The following is a 20,935-nucleotide window of genomic DNA, read 5'->3' on the forward strand; positions in this document are numbered from 1 at the left end:
ATCTTACTTCTAGACCTTGCATGCCTTCCTAAGGAGGATTTATATTTTTTGGTCGCCTCGCATTACTAGGGATTTCTTCTGCTAGGAGTAGCTCTTCTAACTTGCGATGGGCCTTTACACCTGTTCCCGGTTAAGCAGTTGTATATAGATGTTAATGTGGTGACCCATCTTGACATCTGGTCCGTTTCACTAATTGTCTTTGGCACAGAATTTGCCTCCATCTGTCAGAGCTGCTATTTTTTTAACCTTTCATGAGTGATCTTGCTCCATTTTAGTCTCCTGATGGTCTTACAAGTTTCTATCCCTTCTGGGACACCAACCATTTCAAGATACCTTGTTGTTTCAAATTCTATTTGGAATCTTGTTATCAGAGCTAGATGGTAACTTTCCTTCTGTTCCGGAACTGCTAATTGCAAACAGACAAAACTCGGGTTCGGTGAAGAGATGATGTAATCGATTGTGGCCCCTCCTTCATAAGTGCTGTGATGGTTTACCTCTTGGTGTTTGTGGTCTGACCTTCATTTTATATTGACTCCCGTTAGTAATGGCACAGGTTTTTAACAGATAAGGTAGAGGTCCACCAGATTAAGTATGCCTCTTCACATGTATCCTGTGGACCCCTGCTATTATGCAGTTTGTCATAATTTTCTTTAAGATTAATTCACAGTTAATTCACAGTTGTGCTTTCTGAATTTCTATCTAGCCTGAGGTGCTGCTAATCCCTTCTAAGACACTTTCCCCTTTTGATGAGCTCCATCACTTCTTATGAGAGTAAGTAAGACCAGTGGGTATCCCTCAGTCTCCTTATGCATGACCTCAATGTCATGTTGGGCAAATCTTTGGTTTTTGCTCAATACCTGGGTTGCCTTTGCTTCAGAAGACCAAGTTGTAATAGTGAACTCAATCCCTGGTGTGTTTTCTATTGCTGCGCTGCGTACATTATCAGATTTTAAATGAGTTGATGATGGGACATATTAAAATAAGAATAGCATATTGGATCCATTTAATGTGTCTTGCCTTCCTCATGGATTATATTTGTTGGCAAATTTAAGTTCACAAGGTTCTTCCTAGTTCTGCCAACCAGTCCCTGCTGTGGCTACTTGATTTTGACTGTATACATGCCCTGTCTCATTTATTTGTCTGCTACCTGAGGTCTTATAATGTAGGACCTTTGTGTTTTGGAAGTCCCCTACTTTCTTCTTCTGGTACTTTATTTCCGTTATACCTAGAGGAGGTTGGGAGGGTGGAGGAGGTTGGGAGGGTGGAGAGGGCGGGGGGTGAACTGACTTTTATGAGCTTGTGTTTCCTCCAAATATGTTCCCTGCAACAAAGTAGGGGGCTTATACCTTGCACGCCTGTTGGGCTCTTTTGCGACCTGTGTTGGCATACTGGTGATTTACTATATATTCTTGTTGGTTGTTCCTCTAATCCTGTTGACACATTACTATTTGTCCCCTGGATTCAAGGCACAAGACTTTAAAATGACGTGGCTGGTGCCATTCTTGCCCAGTTTCTGCTATCATCAGCACTTCGCTCATTATGTTAACTTTTGGCAATGCAAAAGGCGCTTTCTCTCTCCTTTCTTTAAAGAACGGGAAGTACTCCTCTCTCACTAGTGTTTTTCATCCATACAGTGGTTTTGCTGTCTGAAGATCCTACTTTTATTCTTCTTTAACCCTTCTAGTTAGTGTTTTGGTCCTTTGGGATAGCTCATTTTGCTTTGTTCCTTTTACATGCTGGGCGGTAATTTCAGTCATGCTTAAGGTCCCCAGTGAGTCTGCTAAAACACTTTGCTGATTGTTAATAGCCGAGGAAGGTTTCAATCCGGAGTCTCCAATTGCATTAACTTATATTAACTTAAGTGTGGATGTTGTGTTGTTGACTAGATCATCCTCCTCTGTAGAATATTGATCTAACTGTGCCATATCAGATTTTTGTACGTAACCTTTTTAAGTTGGCAACCAATAGAGCTTACTACTCCGGTAGCGTGCTCAGTTTATCGACTTTTAATGAGGTAGAAGCTGCTAAATTTGTCAGTTTGGTTTGCAGGCTGTTGCTAAGTGTTCATTTTGGCAAAGCTGTTCGCCCAAGATTGCATCAGCTCTACCTGTAATTCAAGTTTATATGAATGCAATGTTGATGTATTTATGCTAGCATGAAGGGTAGAATTAATGGAGGTCAGGTCTTTGTCTGACTTATTGTCCATGGGTGATGTTATTGCACTTGGTCGTAATGGGCTCGTCTGTCTGTGTTTTTGTTGCCTCCATCTCATCCAATAGTCTAACATCTGTGTCAGTTAATGAATGGCTGACAGAAGAGTTCTGACTGATCTCTTGTCCTCTTGTCTGTACAAGGTGATCTAAGCTAATGGAAGAGTATATTGCGCTAATTGATCAATTCGGATCATTTTCAGTTCTTTGTTGAGGGTGAGTTTTTTCATGCAGGTTATAGGATCATTTTTGGTTCCATCTTGAATGTGATGTACTTGTGCTTTTGTTTCTATTTTTTGTTTGGTTGGGGGAATTAGCCTTGCATGAGTTGTTAGGGAGTGGGCAGAGTTGGGTGATTTATTTTTGATCTGATCGGAAGTGTGCTACACGATATTACTTTGGGTCCCTTTGCTGAAGTAGTAGTGAATAGTGTTTGGCAGGTGCTCACATCTATCCTTTTACAAAGGAGCTCTTATTAGTGTTGGTGATTGTTCTATTTTCCCAGGATGGGTGCACTGGTCCAATAGGCTTGAGTCTGGGATGAGCAACATGTTGTTTTCACTGTGGATAGGATTGCCATGCTTCCTTGTTATCTACTCCGTCTTTCCCTTACCGTATCATTTTTGTGCCATATGGTAAAAACGCAACGTGAGACGCAGGGAGCCAGAGAAGCAGCAGCTTGGAGAATTGGAAAAGCAGCAACTTGTTACCAGGAGCTGTGAACCGGAAAAGTAGTAGCAACTCTGTGGGCGAGCATGAGCATCAAAGCATCACAGCAAAAATGAGGAAGGAGGAGGAGCAATAGAATAGTCTAATCAAAGGCAAGACAGACAACATTGGGAATTAATATTAAATGCATCTGTATAACCTGTCTGCCCTTATTTACTTGTGTGTAAATAGATGCAACAGAAGAGCCTGAAATTCACCAACTCTAGGCAATTGGTGAATAGCAATTAAGAAAACTACTTTGCATGCCCTCTTCATTCCCTCTTGTTAATGTCATAACCACCTAAAACTGCAACTAATAATTTCAGTTTCTTGCACACCAATATTGTCCTCAATCTCACAATAGAAGTGCTACTAACCCAGGTGATCAACCTTTAAATGTCACCACATTCAGTTCCAATGAAGGATTCAAAAGTAAGAGACTCATTTCAACCATCCACAGTCAGCGGTACTTTGTACAAAACTAATTCATTAATTTATTTCTTGATAAGAGTGGTTCTTACTTAATTTTTCAAAGGAAAAAACTGCAAATTCGTCACATGTCTTTTGTGCATTACACATGATAGGGCTGAGGCAAACTGTCGTTAATAAAGAAATTAACGGGGGGAGGAGCCAAGATGGCGACCGGGACGGTCGCCTAGTCCCTCGGCTCCGTAGACCATCTCCTCCTGCGCGTATATCCTGCCTGTGATCCTGCACCGAAACGGCACGTTCGAGGACCTGAAACCTTCCGGCGGCCCGCGGAGAAACCCTGAGGCTTGCACCTACTCGCCAGCGGAAGAATCGTCCGGAAATGTCTTGCGGCCCCCTGCAGTCCAGTGACCGGGGCCTCTAGTGGATATCCAGGCCAGCCCCAGAGCGAACAACAATGGATGGCCGCGGCTGCTACGGGCCGGTCGGATCATCTCGGACGGGAAATGGACGTTTTTCGAACCACACACTAGGCTTGACTGGTGGTACAAGCTCAAGATGTGCCGGGAAATTTGAGGCGCATTGCGCGATCGCTGGAATACTGATTGTTTGCTGTGGAGAAACTGCTTGCACTTTGTCCCGCGACCGGCGGGCGGCTCCCGAATTTTTGTTGACCTCCACATCCAGCAGGGCTGCTTCTTCACTGGGGGCTGCTTATCGACCCGTACTGATATCCTTTGCCACAAATGCGGTATACGGGTGTTTGCAGCCCCTATGTGTGTACCCTGACCTGAGTCAGCGGGACCGTGCCAGTGATCGTAACGGGCATGACTGCCGCCGGCTGCGAGGAGGCTGAGCCGTGAGGGGTTCCTGGACGACTGGAACGGAGAGACATGGTCGAGGAGGGGCACGACAGTGACCGGCGATATGGCGGTCTTATGTCGGCTATTGTTGCCCTCCGAAGTTCCGTGGAACACTCTGCTCGAATCCTGACCAACAAGTTGGATGAGATCGTGTCTGCGCTGGGGCGATCGAGAATAGGTGGGCAGGAGGAACACAGTTGCAAATCTCATCCTCTGCCAGTCCATTATAAGATGGCGGCCCTGTGTGATACCGATGGGCTTGAGACCCATTGCTCAGTGGCGTCCCTTGCTAGGGAACTTGCATGCCCAGGACGACATGTGGTCTCTGGACTGGAATCGCGTCTGGGGTGTTCGTCCCGAGCTCTGTTCCCCTTATTTCGGGGGTCGCCCCAGCTGTTGTTGGATTTTGAGACTCCTTTCCCTGGCCCAACTCCGTCGTATGCCGTGCAGCAGATGTGCTTTTGGTCCTGGCCGGAGTCACCGGATCGGTGGGAAAATGATATGACTGGGGCCCGGTTGAACCACATCGACGCTTTTGGACTGCTGGTCCTGCCTTCATGGGACACTTTGGTGAACAGTGGTGGCCAAGATAGGACGGGACAGGGATGAACGCTACTTCCTACTGGCTGATGGTTTCTTTGTTGCTGACCGGGAGGGATGTGAGACGTGCGGATTTTCTTGATTGCGCAGTGTATTGAATTTGTGCTTTACAACTTGTTTGCTAGTACTGGTTTTTGTTATTGGACTTTACACCTCGTGCTGGTACTGAAACTGCGGGAGGGAGAGGCCGAGGGACTGGTGGGGGCTCCCCTCCGCTTTCTACTACTTCCATTGTAGTTATAGATTAGGACCTTTTTCTTCTCTTCTACACTTCGGGACTCCTTTTTTTGGGGCGACAGGCACACTGCTAGGGGGGGTAGGCCATAGCCAGCTGCAGGGGTGCAGGGTGGGGGGTTGGAGGGGCTTTTGTTCTTTTTCTTTTTGTTCTATGGGCCTGCTGTTCTTTCTTCTTTTTTCCTCTGAGCTATATAGTGGATAGACTCTTTGTTTATTGAAGTTTTAGCGATGTATACTGCTGTTTGCTTAAATGCTTCCTTCTATGAGGATAGTTTTGAGGCGGGTGTGACAAACGAAACGTATGCCTATTTCTCCTGATCCTTTGATGCTGGAATCAACGCTCTGATTTGAACTGTCCTGACGTCATTTATCCTTACGAACAAAAGCTAAAACTTGGCCGCAGTCAACCTGTAACTAATCCTCAGTGCACTGATGCATTGTTCTGTACTGTATTGCCAATCCTTCGGGCTTTTGGTTGGACTCTGTGTACAAATGGTATAAATAAAGGTCTTCCAAAAAAAAAAAAAAAAAAAAAAGAAATTAACATATCGTAAAAGACTTCTTAGTGGAGTTGGTGGAAGCCTGATTACGTCCTGTGAGGAATTCTTTGCTCAGAGCTGCTATTGTAATTCTGATGTGCCAAACTATCTTCAGAATACAGCTGGTTTTATTTACGCATTGGACCAGAGTACTAGAATGTAGTTCAATGAATTATAGAATCTATACATTACTGAACCTGAGGTAATGTTTATTACGCTTTAGTTTAGGCTCATCAGGGCCACAGTAAGAACCGGTTGGATTAAAAAAACACTTTTTTAATAGACATTGAGAATACTAAAAAGCGAGTTACAATATGAGCCTCATTTATATAGAGGGGATATAAAATTGTGAATAAATGAATCTGCAGCTAATGACCCTATAAGTCGCATGAGTTTTGAGGACTTTCTCGATAGGAAACTGGAGCTGAAAAAATAGGGACATTGTGTATCCTGCTTGACTAATAAACTGAACTGAATTACTATAGGGGTAGGTCATTAATCAAATATAACTCGGACTAGATTACAAGATAATATGTTAATATTATGAACAGTGACTTTGTGAACTTACACACTCTAAAGGTTTAGTATTTCACAAACATAAACTAGCTCCTTGACTGAGAACAAAGGATGCATTATAAGCGTGACTGGTCACAATTTTGTAGTGTAGTTCCTATATTCCCAATAGGCTCTGCGCATTGGAATAACATAAACGCCAGTTTAGACGTAGGACTGAGGTCGACTAGGTCTCTACTGAATATGTTAGACTTAATTAGGTATGCCAGCTAGCTCAGAGGTCACTAGAAACTTTCTCGAATGAACAGGGAGGAGTTAACTTCCCTGATTAGACAAGAAGGGATTAGCTTCTGACAACCGCATAAACATGACAACTTTGCTCCCTCCAGAATAAGGAGTATATCTCCAGAGTTGTGTGAAAACAATAGATAACTATTTCACTCAGTCAATCGTGCATACTTAGTTTCCCCAGAGTGCAGAGAAATAGAGAGACGGGCGTTTTCAATAAAAGGTGTTATTTATTGAGCAGTCTTCTTTCTCATGTAAGAGAAATGAATTGCCACAATTGCAATACTTGTCATAAAGTAAAGTGCGTACAGTAAAAGGAGTAATATGAAGTAATACTGTAAAAGCATTGATATGATTTCTGAGCCCTATGATACTTAAAACGGATAAAATATATACAATTACATACAATGATAAAAGTTGACTAAACGTACTCAACTGGTGCTTCTAAATACGCCTACCCCAGTGTACCTAACCTAAGCCTAATACGTGGGAAGGAGTAAGGGAGTTGCAGTTTAAGTTAAGTTAGTTTTGCCAAGAATCTGAATCAAGAATTCTCTAAGGGTCTAATCAGCTCCGTACCTTGGTTTTAGAATGAAGGAGGTCTTTTATCTCGTTCTCAGGACTCGATCTCCCAGTCACCCGCAAGGGTGACTGGAAACACTGGAGCTGGATTTTCTCGGCAGGATAAAAGACAGCGTCTTTCTCAGTGCGTCAAATGGGAGGGAAAGCTTCCTTCGGCACTCGCATCAGCTGGGCTTCGGGTAAGTAGATAGCCGCTCTGCTCCAACCCACCGTGTGTTGCTTAAGGCAAATGCTGGTATATTTATACCTGGAAGGTGCCGTGTTTGACATAAGGTAGGACATAAGACTTCAATAAGAACCGTCACTAGGAACTGGCAGTTCTTTCAGGACTCGCAGGAGTTCTAGGACAAATCAAAACAAAAGCATGGGGAATTCCCAGGTTGCTGGAGGTTTGGTTTGTTTAAAGAACTTGTTGTACTTTCTAGGAGTCTAAGGAAGTAGCCTTGCCGTATTTGGACTGCATTGGCTTTTACTAAATATGGATATGATTCTTAGGCCTTTATAAGGATATGATTTGTTATAACCACATAAGGGCATAAATCGGGGATATTTAATTAGGGTCCTAGATACGTATACAACACCCACTCCACGTATAATGTCCATCATTACTAAATACTAAGCAATATATAAACATATAGGTATGCATGTGTTTCCAGCCCACCCCAACATACATCAAATGCATTTGAAATGGTATAGATACACGAAAAATGAGTATTATACTGTACACTTTCAAGCAGTGGTATCATTCAGATAAACTTTTGTACATTTAGAATGTTGACTGAATGAATCACGAAAATTACATTCATGAAATGGCTCTTAACCCCTTCTGTGCTCATGAACGAGCCGCTTCGTCATGAGCCTCGGATGAGCTGTGCTCATGTTGGAACCGCTCCGTCATGAGCACAGCTCAACTGCGGCTCGTGACGGAGCGGCTCCGTCACGAGCATGCAAGCGCCGCTCGCCCCCCCGCCCCCTTAGCGCTGCGGCGGAATTCCCGTCGCAGCGAAGGGGTTAGTACAGAAAAAAAAAAGTCAAGACCATTTCATCACATATTCATACAAGATTGTACATGTGCTAGAGGCTGATTTCAAAATATTGTCTCTAGAGTCTCTAAGAATAGAAGTTCTGTTCTCTAAGAATAGTTCTACTTTAAGCAGAGTATCATGTGCAAAAAAAAGTAAATATTTTGGAAATTGGGAAAAAATACTTTCGCTTTCATGGGAAAAAATAGTTCCAAATGTTTTCAGCAGTGCTGTTTATAAAAACTGAAGGCCGAATTCAGAGTTCAGGGAACGCTGTGTGCTCGCTATTTTAAATATTATTCTCGTTGTTAGGAGAGAGCATTACCTCAGCTAGACCAGCAAAAAATGTGTCTACAACAGTAGGTGAAAGTTGGGCCAACGCTGAGAAATAGTGCATATATGCGATGCATTGCCATCATCGGTGTTCAGATCAGCAATATTCACAGAAGGTTGTACCTGTGTGGTGCCGCTTTCATCTCGTACTTCACCGCCACCTAATCGTAATGGTGAAGTCTCAACGAATGCCGTCATCAGAATCGGTAGCCGCTGGGGACAACACGTTGCATGAGTCGTTACCGGACAAAGCAAAGCATCGATATCCATTGGTACTGCTGATGGTAGTGTAAGACAGACGTCCAACATGCATTCTTCTCTGCATAGCAGACATAGAAGCACAGGTAAGATACAATTTTGTCAGATAGGTCTGAATAAAGAAACCAGGTAGTATTCAGATCTCTTAGCCGGGCCAATCCGAGGACCTTAGTGATACGGTCTCGGTATCGTATTGCTAGGATAGTTTCTTCCATCGTAGCCTGAGTTTTGTCTGTGACTTGGCTTGCCATATTGGAGCAGAAGGAACAAAAATAAAATTCCTGCTACGAGTCCCAAAATAAGAGGCAGGCAACCGAAAAAAGAATGCACAAAATTCGGGAAGATGTCCAGAACTGTTTCAAAGGGTGCTAACAGTCCCGAAAAAATTGTCTTAAATACATGTGCGATGCCACTGGTATCTGACCTGTTTAAGATTTGGCTTAACATTTCTACGAAATGCACGGGGCAATGTGTCGATAATAGGGTATGTATCTCTGCCGCTGTCCTTGCAACTTGCAGGTCATACGTTTCTTTGGACGAGGTTAAAGGCACAGTTGTTTGTAAAAGAATAGACTTCCTTCTGCTTAAAGTATCAATTCAAATAGAAGAGATATTCACAGAAGGCCATATTGCTGCCTCCATGTCTGGATTGCTGTTTGGATACAATACTTGCATACAACAAATGACCCTGGAAGTGACGCTCACGAGATAGGCTTTTCCTGGCGTCATGCCACAACAGCGGTGGTCACTTAATATAACGTAGCTACCGTTGGAAAGTTGTCTGAAAAAGGGCTCTATCTGTGTAGCAGCGGTGCCGTGCAGATGACATGAAAGGTTGTTTCATGAACCTTCGCAGGCTCCATGCAAGTTAATACCGTGTCACAGAAGTGTAACGCTTAGTTATTTTTTACAATTGTTACCACAAAGAAATACCTCTTTTTTCCCTTCACTATAACATTTGTGTGTAAAAGGTAAATTGCAGGTTGATTTGATGTATCCTTTACCCAACCTTTCATACAGGCCTGCTGGTATATATTTTTGGCAGTATTGAAACTGAAAAGTTGTTATCGGGATTGTAATGGTGCCATGTATTATCCATTCAATGACAGGTCTTTCTTACATTGTCAATGGAAATCTTTCCAATGCTCAGCACTGTATAGTCTGCTCCTTTTTGTGCCAACGAGATTTGTCTATCAGTAAGGTTAAAGATAGAAAATAATGACGTTATGTTGATTAGACGCCATGGCAGGTGGCCTGAATGGAGGTTTTGTAACGTCCAGCCTAGCTGTACAATAGAACGCAATTGGGATTGACCATGTTGTAACATTAGCATATCCTGTTCTATTATATCAATAGCAGATGATACAATGCTGTCCAGTGAATAAATTCTGGAGGACAGTCGTTAACCCATTGTCCACCACAGACAGGGATTTTTCCAAATTAATACGATCAATTTCTCGTATTTTTTCTGCAGTTTCAATTTGTGTTACTTTCCAAGCTTCATTGTAAGCTGCGTATATACCGGCGTATATGAAACGTTTTTGACGCTGTTTGCGAGGTCCCAGTAAGAAATCTCGCAAGTCAGCAGTGTGGATCTCTGTAGCAAGTCGAGGCATAGTTTCCCTACACTGTTTGTTGTAACTATTCCTGGATGTTGTCTCTGGGAATATCTTGGGTCTGGCTTGTTCTGTTTGAACCCATGTATTGTGTTCAGGAATCTATCTTGACAGTTATTAGTGTCTGCGGGCCAGATCAACCATTTGTTCCAATCAGGAATTGTTCTATTTTGTATTAAAATATAGGCCACGTCTAACCCCTCATCTGTAGTGGTGTTTCTGTCAGGCATAGGCTTTGGTATAGACGGGTTGTTTAAATCTTTTATCTTGGCTAAACCAAGTCAGGTTGTTTGCTGAATTGTGTCATTCAGGAACATTATTTGTTCTGGGGTCATGCAGGCTCTAAACAGTGATTCTAGACCTTGTACCTGCCATTCTTTTGTACCCCAGATGGTTTTTGTCTCAGTGTTATGTTTCCAAAATTCAAAACCAAATGTAGACATTTTTCCATACATTTTTTCAGAATAAATCAGTTTAGTATTTGTCAACATGTTTTTCACTCCTGTCTTATTTAACATTTTGTAATAAAACGTTTCCGGATTAGTGTAATTAAACCCTGAGAAGTATGGAAATTTCTCATAAAATGTTTTCGAACTGCCTTTTGGCGGGGTTGGACAATGTTCCCACTGATTATGACTAAAAACATTTCTAGGATTTGCAGATTTATGTAGATAATGATGCCCAAAGTGATTGTAACAATACATTTCCTCATAATTCGACGAACCCTATAAATATTCATGTTCTGTAAATGTTGCTGACATTTCTAAATCTGACATCACATTATTAATATTTTCAAAGTCGCAATCATCAGAGAAAGTACTAGGTGATACAAAGTCACTTAAGGAGATCTTAAATTGGTGTGGATATTTCAAGAGTTCAACCAGGCCATACATTTCATAGTCAGTTTTGTCCCATGCTATGCCACCAGGTATAGGGATGGCTGTGATGTTCACTGATGATAGTTCTCTTTTTTCGATGTGAGAGGATCTGTGTGGTTTCAGGACCAAGTTGATGTTCTGGCTTGCTGTGTCCATTGTACTATATTTTCCATCAATAAATCTACCCAAACTTAAAACCAAGATGAGCCACAGAAGGAGGAAAAGTACACCTAACACAATCCATAATGTAATCCATGGTGAAGTTAGATATGTTTCTCGGAGTTGATGAAAGAGCTCTGTGATTTTCTTTTTGAAAGTTTTGTATGCTGGCTTGTCTCCATGTTCACTTGGTCATCGGAAAAGTCATCAAAGTTGATAAAGTTCTGTCAATTGGTGGAATTGCTTCCGGATTTCCATTGATCTTTGGATTTTCTTTTGTTACATTTGTATAGTCCGAGGCTACATCGTTGTAGACAGGTGTTTCTTGACGAACTGTTGCAATTTGGGTTTCAAGAGGCACAAGTTCCATGGCTTTGTTGCATAGTCCTTTATTATTCACTGAAGGTTTATCAAATGTGATTAGTCTCTCAGTTTGAACCTCTTGGAATGTAGCAAGATTTGGTCTTCTGCTATTTCTTGGGAGTCCACTGGGCCTACTCCTTATTAACATGGTTGTGGTTTCACCAGGTCGATTGATACAACTTGGTTCTCCTTTTTTCCAGCAAGTGGCGGTAGTACTACTGATCTTGTTCTGCTGACAGCTAAGACAGGTACTGCTTTTCTGTAAGAAGGCACAAATTCCTTCTTCACCGCGATCTCTTCTCTGATCAGATCCCCAATCTTTGGAATCCAGACAGGTCTTGCTGGGACAGGTGGTTTTTCTTCTGTGGTTGTTGGCTTTAGCTTTTCGTTACTCAGACTTTTTCTTGTTTCATTTAAGTCCTGTAAAACAGCCAAACGATCTTTGATATCAAAGATTTTTTGTTTCACCACTGAAGTCTGACAATCCAAATCTTGGATGATCACTCTAGTACCAAATAAAAGTTTGTACGGACTGATACCTCCTAGAGAATTTCTTGGCATGTTATTAGGACTACGTTGGACACTTATTAGATGTTTGACCCATCCGTCACCCGAACCTAATACCCTCGCTGTTATAGATTGCTTTATGTCACGGTTTTTTATCTCCACTACCGCATTTCCCTCGGGATGGAATGGACTAGAATACTACAAAGCAATGCCCATGCTGGCCATGGCCTCCTTGTAAGCCTGAGAGCTAAACGCAGGACCCTGGTCAGAATGTAGCACGCCAATTGCGTATGTGCCGATAAAGACTCGCAAATCTTTTATAACAGTTCTGGCGTCAGCCAAGCGCTGGAGTCACATCCAAATGAATCTCGTCTTAATAATTATGGGATCGCATTTTTCCGTCTGGATATCTGTGCATAGATAGCCTGATGCTGTCTAATAGTGGTGTCTGGGCAGATGTCTGGACCGGTTCACAACTGCGATCTCTGTTGCAGTCCTCACAATTCATTGCAAAGTTATAAATTTGCACGCTCATCTCCGGCCACCAGTATCGTGATTGTAATTCTATTAGAGATTTCAGGATCTCTTGGTGCCTCAGACCCAATCCCATGTGTGCTTCTTGTATCAAGAAGACTCTCCGGTTCGTGTTTGGAATTACTCTATCCCCCACTCCAGGGATTTGAGCAAACGGAACGGAGTTCGCATCAATTATGTATGTATTACCGAGTGGATAGTTTAGAGGTAACGCCGCATATTTGCCTTCCATTGAAGCTATTACTGCAAGCAGCGTTTCGCCATCTATTTGTTTTTTCGTACGCTTTTTTGTAGCTACGGAAGCCGAGTGATCGGCTGCCGCTGTGGCTCTGTCAGCCAATGAATTCCCTGCAACGTGAACGACATCACGTGGAAGACTCTGCGTATGTATCACGTGAGTCTTTTGTAGTTCTTTCTGCAAAAGAACTACTTGTTCCCATAGTTTTTTATGCTTTATTGTTGCACCTGTCTCATCTTTGTAACCGTTTTTTATCCAGGTCTGCATGGAATTATTGTAAGACCGGACGCAGTAATGCGAATCGCACACTATTAGTGTCGGGAATTCGCGATCGGCATTTTCAAGCGCCATCTTTAGAGATCTTATTTCAGCTCGCTGAGCTGTACAGTTTCTAAGTGATTCAGTTTTAGTGACCATGGGTCTGAATTTACCTAAGCACCAACGACCTTTAACAATCGCGCACGCAGCATTGTAGATTTGTTTTTCCACAACGTAGTGTTTTCAAATCTGTCCGTGTAGATTACATAGGTGTACTGTTCGAGAGGCAGAATTTCTACTGACAGTGGGCATTCATATTCGTATTCCAGATGTTCTAGTTTTTTCATTTTCGGATCAAAAGCGTGTTTCATGTCTTCTGTAGAAAGAGAATTTTCCCATTGTATCCATTTTGGATCTAGAGCTATAGCATTTGGAATGCCTGGTCTTGTTACTGCCTCAAGGGCTGATATTGCTGATAAAAAAGATATCCTCTTCCCTTGGGCTAGGGCTCATTCTTTTGCTACAGCAGTTTGAACCGCATTTAGAATTTTTTCTGTAGAACTGAATTTCATTTCAGCTTGTGTGTACAAATGTGATTTGTAAGCTATTGGTACAGTTTCTCCCTCATTAGAGGTCAGGTATGTGAACCTGCATCTTCCGGGGATGACTCGGATTACAAGGTTGCGTTCGTTTGCGCGTGTTTGCAGTTTTGTTTTAGTTAACATGTCTGTCTGTAATGATCTTAAAATTTCTGTATGTTTTTGAGTCCAATTAATTGGCTTAAAATCAGGTTTCATTAGTTCGTAGAGAGGTTTAACCCTCTCTGCATAATTTAGAATGTATGTTCTTCCGAAATTCAGGAAACCTAGTATTGATTGTAGGTTTTTCAGCGTTTTTGGAGCTTGGAGTACTGCACACTTCTCTAAGAAGTTATCTGCTAGGCTTTTGCCTTCACTTGATAATTCATATCCTAAAAATAGGACAGTTAGATGGGCAATTCGTGATTTTTTAAAGTTAAATTTGTACCCTTCAGATGCGAACCAAAGTATTATGGTGTTCACTCTTTTCAAGTGAGTCTCCAGGTCATCGTCTTTAAGATAGATGTCATCGACATAAGATAATGCCTCATCATCATATATTTGTAGTAACTCTGTTACCCTGGCTGAAAATAATCCTGGGCTATTCTTGAATCCCTGTGGGAGACAACAACATTGTTTTTGGGTCCCCATGCTGGAGAAAGCGGTCAAATATCTGTTTCAGGTGCTATGTTTTGACAGAAGAAACCATTTGAAATATCTAATGTCGTTTTATATTTCTTGCGCACAATGTTATTCATTAGTGCTGCACTGAGTGAGTTTTGTACTGCAACTGTTTTACAGCAGGAGTTTAGGTGTCTGTAGTCCAAAACTAGACAATATGAATTGTCTGGCTTGGAGACAGGAAACAAAGGATTGTTCATTTGTGAGGTGCATGTTTCAATCACCCCCTGATATTCAAGTTTATCTAAAATTTCTTTTACTTGTTTTTTAGCTTCTTGCTTAAAAGGATACTGCCTTTGTGCAGTAGGTTGATTTTTTAACTGGATTTTATGGTGAGGAGAATCCTCATCCCATCCTACATGATTTTTATATAATGCAGGGGCTTGGGCCACTGCCCATTTTCTTGCAAAAGTTTTTTTTTACGAATTGGAATGTGATTTGAGAAGGCAGGCATAATCATTTCTTCGCCATGTGGGCACTCCCAGACAAACTCTGGTGGCCAGTCCCTTTCCGCTAGAAGGATATCATAGCCTTCAGATAGATTCTCCCAAAAGAGACCTCTTATTTTCCTAGTTTTATCTCCCTCTATACGTAATGTTATTTCGTATAGTTTATGGGGCACGCTCACTCGGGTGTCTGCAGTTTCCACTTGAATGTATTCATTCGTGTCCACTGTCTCCAGAAGATTCATCAGGATCTTGCGAGCTATGGTCACTTCTGCTGCGCTGTCTAGCATTGTCGTGGGCCCACTCTCCGTTTTTCAGTTGTGTCCTCCGGATTCTCGGCATGTTTTATTTTAATACTGGCTACTTTCTTTATGGGATATTGTAATTTTTTACTTTGATGAGCAGGTTCTTTGTCTTTGGACTTGACGTGCTCTTCTTTATGTTCTGACCGTCCTCTTCTTTCCGATTTCTTTGAGGAAGTCTGAAAAGATCGAGAGGGACGTGTATCAATATCTTGATATCTGTCAGGTTTTTTCAAATTGTCCCTATTTCTAAAGTTGTATCTTTTTTCAGAGGGCTCCCGTTGTGGAGACTTGCCCCCCCCCCCCCCCTTCTGGAGATCTATTTCTTCGTTGGGGAGACGTTCCTCTGGACTGAAATAGTTTTTCTCTGGGAGTGGTTTGTTTATTACCCTCCCACTTCTTCTTTTGAGAATTGAGATTATTATTAATGAAAGTCTTTTCAGGATTTTCAATTAGTTGGGGTTTTATTCGGTATGTTGTACCGTCTAATGTTAATTGAACTAAATCTCTATATGCTTTTGTTAGTTCTTTTATTTTAACTAAGAGTTCTTCACTTGACATTTTTTCAATGTCGGGATGTGGTGTGTAGCTGGCTAGAACCAGCCATGTGGCTCCTGGTCTACCTAGTGGACCGAGCCTGGTAATGTGATTTTGATGTTATAGGGCGCCATTAAACCAGAGCAGGTGCTCTTGGTATGTTAGTGGAATTTCAACTTCCTCGAAAGGAGAGTATTCCTCTGGAGCTTCCGCTATTTTGTAGTAGTGGAACTCATGTGTTACAGCATGTGCTGCTGGAAAATTTATCCAGGAATAGAATACTTCTGTCTGCTGAAATTCATGTGCCTCTACCACAAATACAACTGTACCACCTCTTGATGTTGCTCCATTTTCTATAAGTTTTATAGTTATGGTTTTTCTTATACTGACCGGGATGATTATTGCATCCGGGTCGTTATCTCTGACAAGTGTGTCGTCCCGTACGAGTTGAGCTGCTAGTCTAGCTCTGTCCCTTTCGTCCTCACTGTCTGACATTTTTACTGACAGAAAGTTTGCAGAGCATGTTTTGAGGAAACAAAGATTAGGTGCACAATATTTTGGAACACTGTATCCTTCAACGTTGACTATACCGAAAACTAATACATAGGAATCTCTTCCTACTAAGTTTCGGCGGATAGTAACCTTTCACCCACTCCAGACGTCTATTGGAGTTTTTACGGGAAAAGGGGTCTGTGTGAAAAAGCACGACTGAATTACTCTAGTATCTTGCGTTAGATTATCGCCTTACCAAACATTGGGCGCCATGTAGTGTAGTTCCTATATTCCCAATAGGCTCTGCACATTGGAATAACATAAACGGCAGTTTAGACGTAGGACTCAGGTCGACTAGGTCTCTACTGAATATGTTAGATTTAATTAGGTATGCCAGCTAGCTCAGAGGTCACTAGAAACTTTCGCGAATGAACAGGGAGGAGTTAACTTCCCTGATTAGACAAGAAGGGATTAGCTTCTGACAACCGCATAAACATGACAACTTTGCTCCCTCCAGAATAAGGAGTATATCTCCAGAGTCGTGTGAAAACAATAGATAGCTATTTCACTCAGTCAATCGTGCATACTTAGTTTCTCCAGAGTGCAGAGAAATAGAGAGACGGGCGTTTGCAATAAAAGGTGTTATTTATTGAGCAGTCTTCTTTCTCATGCCAAGAGAAATGAATTGCCACAATTGCAATACTTGTCATAAAGTAAAGTGCGTACAGTAAAAGGAGTATTATGAAGTAATACTGTAAAGCATTGATATGGTTTCTGAGCCGTATGATACTTAAAACAGATAAAATATATACAATTACATACAATGATAACATTTGACTAACCGTACTCAACTGGTGCTTCTAAATACGCCTTCCCCAGTGTACCTAACCTAAGCCTAGTACGTGGGAAGGAGTAAGGGAGTTGCAGTTTAAGTTAAGTTAGTTTTGCCAAGAATCTGAATCAAGAATTCTCTAAGGGTCTAATCAGCTCCGTACCTTGGTTTTAGAATAAAGGAGGTCTTGTATCTCGTTCTCAGGACTCGATCTCCCAGTAACCCACAAGGGTGACTGGAAACACTGGAGCTGGATTTTCTCGGCAGGAGAAAAGACAGCGTCTTTCTCAGTGTGTCAAATGGGAGGGACGGCTTCCTTCGGCACTCGCATCAGCTGGGCTTCGGGTAAGTAGATAGCCGCTCTGCTCCAAACCACTGTGTGTTGCTTAAGGCAAATGCTGGTATATTTATACCTGGAAGGTGCCGTGTTTGACTTAAGGTTGGACATAAGACGTCAATAAGAACCGTCACTAGGAACTGGCAGTTCTTTCAGGACTCGCAGGAGTTCTAGGACAAATCAAAACAAAAGCATGGAGAATTCCCAGGTTGCTGGAGGTTTGGTTTGTTTAAAGAACTCGTTGTACTTTCTAGGAGTCTAAGGAAGTAGCCTTGCCGTATTTGGACTGCATTGGCTATTACTAAATATGGATATGATTCATATGCCTTTATAAGGATATGATTTGTTAAAACCACATAAGGGCCTAAATAGGGAATATTTAATTAGGGTCCTAGATAAGGTTACAACAATTTCAGTAAGGTTTCTGTTGTATCTTGACTCCAATGTTATTCTTGCCCTCTCTGTGTAATCTTGCTATGATGTCATACTACAGAATGTTAGGAGTCAAATCTTCACAGTGGACTGGGCTGAGCTGCCTGCTGGCTGCTCCTGGTGGGGTCTATTGTACCATCTTGAATAAAGCTACATGAAACTCATCATGCGTACCTGACTCAATCCCTACAAGTTTCTGGCGACGATCCTGAAGCAAACCTGCGTCTAACACCTCATCAAACCTCAAGCAACATTAAGTTACAGATCAACTCAAGTTAACCTATGGGAATTGGCATCCCTGCCCCCACCAGTGACCTCTACATCGGTCGCCCACAGCAGTCTGCCAGTTGTTCGTGTTCCTGTGCATCTGGAGATGTGCTACTTCAACAGCTGCCCATCCAATCTTGGTTGTCTACTCTCCAGAGTCTACGTGTTTTGCGCTGTGATTTTTGTAAGGATAAGCCTGCCATTCAACAAAGTCTGTATCCTGTGCTGTGCCTTCAGTCAGGGTAAGGCTGAATTACTGTCTACAGTGCCGCATAAAGCAAGGTAATCAGTGGATCTCTAAGTTTGTGTATGACTTACAACATAACAAAGTCTTTCCTATGCGTGGGTTTTGGATGGTGCTCTCTTCTCTACGTCCCTCTCTGTCAACGTGGGATTTGGGAAGCTAAACTTTGGGAAGCTCAACTTTAAAGCTCAACTTTTGACAGTTTACTTTGCGGTGTCTGCTCAACTTGATTTATGCATTTGTAAAGGCTAAATGCGACTTGCAATATTTTATCTCTCTGCCTGCATCAAGAGAGGATCGTCATTGTGAGCAATTCACAGTACAAAACATTGTTTTAAAAAGCATTTTCACTTAACTACTTTGAGGCCAGTAGAGAAAAACAGTTGCGCTGTAATTTCAAATCAAATAACTGCTCACGCACCTTACCTTGTCGATGGTGTCGCATGGAGCAGCTGTGGAATCTCTCATGACGTTTTCGCTGTCAGGGAGTTTCCAATGCTGCCTCTTGGCGTTTTGCAGCAGGAGCGTGCCTAGAGCCACCCTGCGTGTGTCTCCTGTGCATGCCGGCATTTTGGAGCTGGAAGATGCAAGCATACATTATTGCCTGTTAACGTCCGTTGTGTGCTTTTTCCTGCCAACCACTTTGTTCCATTTCAATAAAGCTGATCGCAAGTGAATGTCTTCAGCAGCATCGCGATGTCAGTTTCCTCTATGACCAACATGAATTGGTTGTACTTCCATTCAAGCATCTCTACAGTCTCGTCTAGTTGGTCGTTTTTCCCTCCAAAAGGATTTTGCTGTACTGTCCCTCAAGTAAGTGCTTCTACTGTTGTGGTTGGTTCAAGGACCTATTCTCTAGTACTTGGAACATTGCCTTCGTTCTCTGAAATCTTTCTGTCATGTTTATTAAGCTTCAAGGAGTCTGGAAAATACGCTTCACAACCTTTTATTCAAAAGTTATAAAAGTGAGACTGCGTTCGTCGAGACAGTGTTTTGGTCAGACTCTGAATTTTTGTTTTCATAATGACTTTGACCACGCATGTTATGAGCAATACTTCGTGTTTTGGTGAGACTCTGGATTTTATTTACAATTTAACTTTGACCACACGTCAAGAGTTATGCATGTTCTCTAATAGTGACATTTTAGTTTGGGTTCAGTTTACAGTGCACATTGTAATGTTTTGTCTCTTTTGCAAATGTTTAGGTTTTAGTCCTATTTGCATCTCTCACACGTTTTTATTTCGATATTTAAGTCTAGAGCTCTCACATTTGTGTTAGACTTGGGTTCTTACCTATAAAAATTTCCTCAACACAAGTTATCTAGATCATGTTTTGAGCATTTTATTTCTCAGATTCAGAGTTCTTGTACATTTCAAGTAGTGTCTAATACTATCTTCAAAATGTGTTGGGTTTGCATTTGTACTGTGCTCTCACTATCCCTTACACAAGGGTTGGCCCTACACGGTTTGATTTTGGTTTCCAATTGGTTTATGGACCCTGGGTATACACCATGGAGGTACAGGCTGGCAAGAGTCCATGCATGTTTTAAGTTTCCCTACACGGGAATCGCAGAGGGTTTCAGTCCTATCTGCTCTTTGTACATCCATACATGTCACATGGGCACAACTAATCTCTGTCTTTCTCCTGGGAGTTATGCGAGGGTTTTAGTCCTTTTCACATTATTATATGGGTCCCTATCCATATCAGCTTTCTGACATCACTCACATTATTATATGGGTCCCTATCCATATCTGTTTTCAGACATCTCTCACATTATTATATGGGTCCCTATCCATATCTGTTTTCTGACATCATTCACATTATTATATGGGTTCCTACCATATCTATTTTTTTACATCACTCATCTCTCTGTATTATTATATTGATTCCTATCCATATCTGTTTGGTGATTTCGCTCTACCTCTTTTTGTTTTCACAATGTTAATTTTACAAGGACTATAGTTTTTATGGGTCTTATTCCCATCTGTTACTGCTGTAATCCCTTATTTTTTAAGGTTTTGCTTTCGGGTTATAGTCCTCTCGAACATCACATATAGGTATGTTAATATATTATTGAATTCTCAACATTGTTGTCTTTACATTATATTTTTCATTTTGTATTGATGATGGTGTTTCTCTTGGGTGAGGATTGCATACTTTTCCTCATCTTCCTTGTTTTCTTTCTTCATTTCTGTTCTCTTGGTGATGTTTTCTCCTTGTGCCTCGTGTGGATTCATAGTTTTCCTCTGCTTTTCTGCCATGTTTTCTTTCTCTGTGTTTTCCAGATCCTGTAGTCTTGAGTTTTGTTGGTTCATTCCTCTTCTGTCTTCTTACATTCCTGTTCTGGCCAGTGGGTATGTTTTGGGGCAGTTATTCCTCGTTCTTTTTCTCCTTTTCTCTGAAAATGTTATTTCATTCTTTTTCTTTTGTGTACTGAAGGGAAGACGGTTCTTATATCTTAGTTTGCATATCTTCTTTGCTTCTCTTATCCTTTCCTGTTGCTCTCTTATTTCAAGGGCTTCAGGTTTCTTATTTCCTCTGTTTCTTCTAATCTTCAGTTTTTCTTTCTTATCCCTCAATGTTGTTTTATTTATATATAGAAGAAAGGGGAATATGCTGTATCTTGACTACTATGTTATTCTTGCCCTCTCT

General features: G+C 41.7%; 1 protein-coding gene across 1 annotated transcript in view; it reads right to left on the reverse strand.

Annotated features, from left to right (window-relative positions):
- Window positions 1–20,935, reverse strand: part of DIS3L (DIS3 like exosome 3'-5' exoribonuclease) — a 408,581-nt gene that overhangs the window by 104,328 nt on the left and 283,318 nt on the right. The window lies entirely within an intron of this gene.

The sequence above is a fragment of the Lissotriton vulgaris genome, chromosome 2_1, assembly GCF_964263255.1.
Source record: "Lissotriton vulgaris chromosome 2_1, aLisVul1.2, whole genome shotgun sequence".
In the NCBI taxonomy this organism is placed as follows: Eukaryota; Metazoa; Chordata; class Amphibia; order Caudata; family Salamandridae; genus Lissotriton; species Lissotriton vulgaris.